Raw genomic sequence first — 8,125 nt, 5'->3', positions numbered from 1 at the left:
AAATACATGCAATTATATCTTGTTTCCTGTATAATTGAGATCTTAAATATTATTTTGTATACATTTTAAAATGTTTCAGTTATGTATCAAATTATAGTAAAAAATCATTTTTGCAAATAAATGAAAAAAAGCAAAATATTGTATATGGATAAAATGAGAAAAGGTATGAAATACGACGATGAGAAAAAAAACATAACAAAAAGTAAATAAAAAAAACATACGTTTACTTTAGACAGACCAAGCACTAAACGACCTATACACATGGAAATACATTCCACAAACTTAAAGTTGCATGTTTGATGGTTGTTTTCTTACCGTTCAGTGACAACTATTTCAAATAGAGAACGAGAATAGAATTTTAAAAATGATGCAATAGGTTCTAATAGTAGATTTACCAGCACAACAGTGAATTTTGACTACCATTATGGAAGGGGAATGGTGAATAGTGGCAGAGTAATGCCTTTCCATATGCCAAATGGAGTCTCAAAGAATTATTAGAGAAACAGTTATATATAGCGTACAGACGAAATACGACAAAATGGAATTGATGTCTGCATTCTGCTGTTGTTTTTTTTCTTTGGTCGGGTTGTTGTCTCTTTGACACATTCCCCATTTCCATTCTCAATTTTATTCCAACTTGTCAAATCTATGTAAATTCGTCAAAGCCAATCCGACAGCCATATCTAACGGGGTTTTGCTACTGGCCGTCTGGGGTGGGTCCATTTTTGTTGTTGCTTACTGTTGAGATTATCGCGGGAACATAACGTTCCCACTATTGTACGTTTATTGTCGACGTCGTATTGTCAGTGACGTCGCCTTGGGCGGAAATACGAACTTCTAGATAAAATGTAATGGCTGAATAGTTGTTGTTATCGTTGCCTATCATCTATATTTATGGTGCCTTGACCAATGGATCTCGTAAAATTGAAATCAGTCCGATCGGGGAACAGAAGCGCTGTTACCATATTATTCCGAAGATTAGATGAAGCAAAGGAGAATTCGAATTTCGACGAAGAAGAAGTTATTGCAACTCTCGGAAAACTAGTGCAAAAACAAACATTGTTTGAGGACTTAAACGAACAAATTCTAAAGTTAACAGAACCGGAAGATGTGGAAAATGAGATAGTGGATTCAGATGAATATTCAGTGGACATGGAAACAAAGATTCGCCACATACGTAAGTTCATAAAAAATGTCCAAACACCACAGTCCCGTCATATTGATTCACATACAACAACCCACACTTTAAATCCAGAAACTATACCGTTTGTACCAACGCACAACATAGCCAACCCACACAACGCACAGTCGTTTGAGAACCCGTCTGTACAAGCCAGTCATACGTTCAACACACAGCAAAGCACATTTTCGTCAGCTAGTAGTCACCGCCTACCCAAACTTTCGCTTCCAATATTCTCAGGCAACATCTTAGAATGGCAAACTTTCTGGGACTCATATGAGTCGGCCGTACACCTTAACTTGTCACTTACAAATGTACAAAAATTCAATTACTTGAAAGCACAGCTAGAACATGAAGCACTAGATTCTATAGCGGGGTTCGCACTTACAAATGTAAACTACGATGAAGCCGTAAATTTATTAAAAGAGAGGTTCGGTCAACAAGACAAAATCATAAATGCATACATGCAGGCATTATTAGAAATCCCTTCGCCCAGAAATAATCTAACAAGCTTACGAAGTTTTTACGATAAAATGGAAAGTTACGTCAGGGGATTAGAAGCTTAGGTCAGACACAAGAAACATACGGCACTCTACTTGTTCCGATTATTATGAAGAAATTACCCGGGGAAGTCAGACAACATCTCGCGCGAGAACATAGAATACAAACTTGGGTATTACGGGACCTCCGTAAAAGCATTTTAGATGAGATCAATATAATGGACGCAGGACAAGAAATAGAGTCGTCACACCTTTTGCCCACAACATCAGCTTTCTTTGCAGGAGCGAAATCGGCAAAGTCCAAACCTTACAAGAATATTGAGACAAGACCTTGCGTTTTCTGTCATGAAATACACGCACCTACTTATTGCAGTAATATGACCGACACGGAATCCCACATGGACGTAGTAAAACGAGATAAGTTATGCTTTAACTGCCTTGGTAACCACAGACTTAACGAATGTAAATCTGAGAATACATGTAGATATTGTAACAGAAAACACCATACAAGCTTATGTAATGCCCACAAATCAAACGACATAAAACCAGGTAATGAAGAAAGCGATAGAAATGGAGGTAATACTTCATCGCATACGAATTTCCGCGCAAATGATAACCAGAGTAGCAGCCCGCTAAATCCGCCAAACCCACCATCTTTGAATTCGACAAACGTTCACCTGGTAAAAGATAGTCATACAACGGAACACGATACTACCATTTTGTATTCAAAATCGAATGAATCACGATCAAATGTACTGTTGAAAACAGCCGTAGCACAAGTTGGAGCGAACCAACACTTTATGGATACGAACATTCTCCTTGACGAAGGAGCACAAAGATCGTTTTTAACGCAGGAAGTAGCGAATAAACTTCACTTACAGTTAGAGGGAACAGAAATTACACAGTTATCGGCATTTGAAGGTAAAGAGAAAACCGCGAGACACTTAGAAAAGACAACAATCTATCTGAAAACCGATGCCGGACACGTATTGCCAATCAAAGTACTGATAGTACCGATGATCGCCACGCCTCTACAGAATCACATACGTAATATTGATACACAGAACGGTTATTTACGTGGTTTGAAGTTAGCGCACACGATGACACAGCAAGATTCGTTCGATATATCCTTGCTTGTAGGTGCAGATCACTACTGGGACATTGTAGAAGACCATATTGTACGGGGAAACGGTCCGACCGCCGTGAAATCCAAGATCGGATATTTGCTTTCGGGACCTACATACAGTAAGAAAACTAACACATCGAAAACTAACATGTTTAATGTTTTAATATCACACAAAGATGAAGAATACAATTTAGAGAGATTTTGGAATTTAGAATCAATAGGTATAAATAGTAAGGAGTTAGACGAAGACGACGAGACCACCTACATAACAGCATATCAGGACAGATCAATTGAATTCAGAGAAAATAAGTATTTCGCTAGGTTACCATGGACCAAACAGGACCATGATGAATTGCCTACAAATTTAGCAGTCACGAAGAGAAGGACAGAAAACGTCATTAAAAGACTTACCCAAAACCATGATATGTTAAAGAAGTACGGGAACATTATACAAGAACAGGAACGAAGGGGGTTCATAGAGAGAGTGGATGAAACAGCTGAAACTCAAGGAATAATACACTATATTCCTCATCATCCAGTACAGAAGGAATCAAGCACTACGCCTATCCGAATCGTTTATGACTGCAGTTGCCGCCAGTCGCCTAATTGGCCTAGTTTGAATGACTGCCTCTTGGACACACCGCCGAAACTAAACGACCTGACAAAATTTCTGATGAGATTTAGAGCCAACCCTGTCGCCATAACAACGGATATTGAAAAGGCCTTTTTACATGTTGGCTTAAACGAAGATGACCGAGACGCTACACGTTTCTTGTGGCTCAGTAACCCATCAGACCCTACAAGTAATCTACAGACTTACAGGTTCAAATCCGTCCTTTTCGGAGCAACTTGTTCGCCGTTTATGCTTAACGCCACGATACTGAAACATTTACATCGTTACAACAGTACAACAGCTACATTGATGGAAAGAGACTTGTACGTGGACAACATTCTGACAAGTTTACAGAACGAGGATGACGCTAATACGTATTATAAGGAAGCGAGAACAATGATGAAGGAAGCCGGATTCAACCTACGATCGTGGACATCGAACAGTGAAAATATACGCACGCTAGCAAAGACGGAAAATGTACTAGATAAGGACATCAACACAAAAGTACTTGGTATGTTATGGAATAGCAAATCCGATGATCTGATGTACCAGAAATGTGAGATTCAACTACGAGACATTGTAACAAAAAGGGAGATTTTGAAACATTCTTCCAAAATATACGATCCACTTGGAATACTCAGCCCCGTCACAATACGAGCAAAGATGCTCATACAGGATCTATGGAAAAGTAAACTTGATTGGGATGAACCAGTTCCGGAAAACTTTAAGGCTACTTGGATTAATGTAGCAAGCGACTTAAAGAAAGCGACACAAATCGTATTTCCCAGATATTATTTCTCCAGTAATTCTACTTCGACACAATTTGAACTACACGTATTTTGCGATGCGAGTCCAAAAGCGTATGGAGCGACTGCATATCTGAACAACGGTACCGAAACTACGTTAGTGATGGCGAAAAGCAGAGTAGCGCCAGTGAAAAACCTAACATTACCGCAATTAGAACTTATGGCCGCAGTTATTGGAACCAGACTAGCGTCACATGTAAAATCGACTTTTGAATGTAAATACGTGGTTTTCTGGTCGGATAGCTGCATAGTATTACACTGGATAAAATCATCGAAACCGTTAAAACGATTTATTGCAAATCGAGTGCGAGAAATTACAGAGTCTACAAATCAACATGAATGGATATACTGTCCTACAGAATACAATCCAGCAGATCTCTTAACACGAGGAATTGACGCCGATCAATACATCAATAGTGTCATTTGGAAAAAAGGACCAAATTGGTTAACGACTCGAACAAAATGGCCAGAATTAACTCCTACAAGTAAAACAGTATTGACAATTACAGGAGAAAACGACGACGAGGAATTTCAAAACAATGACGTTCATACTGACTACTATGGTATTAGTAACACTATAGACATTTCGAAATATGGGACTTTCAGGAAATTGATTCGAGTAACCGCTTACGTTCAGCGGTTCATATCTAATTGTCGATATACCAAACATCTGAGAAAAAGTGGAGTCTTAACGACAAATGATATTAATATCGCGGTGCGTTCATGGATATTAGATTGCCAAAAATCTTCATATTCCGCCGAAATAAAAAGTCTACAGGACACACGAAATAAAAACACAATGAAATATCCAAGAATAAGACAACTAGGACTCTTCATAGATGACGATGGCCTTGTGAGATGCAACGGTAGGATTCACAATGCACCGATTCCAGAGAATACTAAATTTTCATATCTTATACCTGCAAATCAACCACTTACCAAACTGATAGTGATAGACGGACACGAACGTTCACTCCATTCTGGACTAAATGCTACGCTAACTTATGTACGACAATCGTATTGGGTACCGACACTCCGACAATTTGTTAAGAAGTTATTAAACAAATGTGTAACTTGCCGCAAAGTTATGGGAAAATCTTACAACAAACCGGATCCGCCACCCCTACCGAAAATAAGAGTACAGGAAGCTTCGCCATTTACCGTCACAGGAGTCGATTATACAGGTGCTTTATACGTAAAAGACTCAGAAAAAACTTTAAAGAAAGCGTATATATGTTTATTTACATGCGCATCGACAAGAGCAGTTCACCTAGAAGTAGTTCCAAACTTGAGCGAACATTCATTTATTCAGGCATTTCGGCGCTTTGTTAGCCGTAAATCTTTGCCTAAAATTCTAGTATCTGACAATGCAACTACATTCATTGCAGGATCTGCAGAAATAAAAAGATTATGTGAATCGGATATAGTAAAAAATACTTTATCAACACACGGTGTCGAGTGGAGATTTATACCGAAACGTGCACCTTGGTATGGTGGATTTTGGGAGCGCTTGATTGCTCTGACGAAGACAAGTTTGAAGAAAGTGCTTGGACGATCCAAAGTAAACATGAAAACATTACAAACAGTTGTTACGGAAATAGAAACTATCTTAAATGACAGACCGCTAACATATCCATCATCCGATATCAAAGACTGTGAAGCTTTAACGCCGTCTCATCTATTATACGGAAGGCGGATTTCAACATTACCGTACCCGCAATCAGAAATTGATAATTTCCTAGACCCGACTTACATGGGACATAAAGATCTTAATAAAAGTGTACACAGACAAACGCAATTGATCCAACATTTCTGGAAAAGATGGAAATCCGAATAGCTTACATCTTTACGTGAATTTCATAGGACAATCGGAAAAAATGAACAATTAATAAATACAGGAGACATCGTACAAATTCACAACGAATGTCCGAGGATAAACTGGAAAATTGGGATCGTAACCGAACTTGCGAGAGGTAATGATGGACTTGTAAGATCAGCACGAATAAGGACCAGCACGGGAGAAACTACAAGACCGATCGCCAAATTATATCCGTTGGAAGTAACACAAACGATGACAAACAATTCTAAAAGTAACGTTCATATTGATGAGCAGGAACATATGGAGAACAGACCGAAACGAAAAGCTAGCCTAAAAGCCCGAGAGACGATACAGAAGTGGATTCACCAGTGATGTAATCGATGAACATAAACAATTACACGTTTAGTGCAAAGTTGAATTGATACAGAAGTGGATTCACCAGTGATGTAATCGATGAACATAAACAATTACACGTTTAGTGCAAAGTTGAATTTTATTTTATTTCATGAGAGACTTTAATTGAATTTAATCGCTAAATATAATTTCCGTTTTATATGATTTGCTCAGTATTACAAAGAAAAACACAACGCGAGAGACAATTTCAAAGTGATATTATTTATTGATGGACAGTTATTTATCAGTGAAACGATTTATCAATGGACAATTGAGAATTTTAGAAAATTGTGATAATTTTTACTTTTTCGCGGCCCCAGTATGTTGAGATTATCGCGGGAACATAACGTTCCCACTATTGTACGTTTATTGTCGACGTCGTATTGTCAGTGACGTCGCCTTGGGCGGAAATACGAACTTCTAGATAAAATGTAATGGCTGAATAGTTGTTGTTATCGTTGCCTATCATCTATACTTACAATGAATTATCAGATAAGAGTAAACAACTAACCATTATGACTTTGATCAATGACACACCATGACCTGCAGTAGATTTCAGCTGGATTTCTTAGTAACCCATATCGAAAGTATAAAAATCTGACTTTTAAAACTTGTATAATTTTACTCGAAAGACATAAAATACAAGTTCAGGAGTTAATATTGAGAAACTGTGCGTATTCGGGCCAAAGAGCAGAAAAAAACGCGAATGAACAAATGAAGTAAAATTAAAAGTCATACAGGAATAACAAAGGCAAGAGGCCGCTGAATTTGGACAGACGGCGAGGTTAAACATATTAAGTGAGATATCAACCCTCCCCTTTACCTCTAGCCAATGTTTATACAACCACACGTCACCGCAATATCTAAAGTAAAACTCAGTTAAAAAGAAGTCCGTGTAACTCAGTTTAAAAGGATCCGTGTACCTCAGTTTGAAAAGGAATCTTATTTGGTCGTTTTCACTGTGATATGAAGAGTTCACAAAGTCAAATGAAAGTATGACTATTATTTATATCTGATACGACGATAAATGCACAAGCACAAATCGAGGATGCCACCAACGTTCATCAAGCACTAATAAGTCAATTACAAAACGCAGGCGCCACTGGACATTCAGCAAGCATCTATAAATCAGTCAATCACAAAACACTGGTGCTTCATATACAAATATATCCCATATGAATTGAAAGTCTTTAAAATGTCTAGGAATGTGAAACATATCATGCCATTGTGCATCTTGACATGGCAAACTATCTTTCTAGTGATAATAAATAATAAGAAACTATGAGATGTTGTATGATTGACATTGAGACAAATATCTGGTAAAGACAAAACAAGTAAAAATGATTGGAACAACTGCAAGTCAAAGAAAACAAAATTTTAATGTTAAAGAGATTATCTAGATTTTTATTATCTTTATAATCGTATATATTCTTACGATCTTCAACAATGAGAAACGACAAGATTCCCAACTCACAGTATAGTTATACAAACATTTCTGAAATTATGATATCCGGAACTTAATCGTTCTTTATGAAATTTATGCATGGGAGGAGACCCTGCTAACTCGTTTCAGGACTCCTTTTATTTATAACTTCTATAGCATGAAAACGTATGTAGAGATATCTAAAATTTGCATATAAACATAATTCAGATATTTATTTTTACAATTATCAACCATATGTTAAATA

This window comes from Mytilus galloprovincialis, chromosome 7 (assembly GCF_965363235.1).
Source record: "Mytilus galloprovincialis chromosome 7, xbMytGall1.hap1.1, whole genome shotgun sequence".
NCBI classification, from domain to species: Eukaryota; Metazoa; Mollusca; class Bivalvia; order Mytilida; family Mytilidae; genus Mytilus; species Mytilus galloprovincialis.
This window is presented reverse-complemented; position numbering follows the sequence as displayed.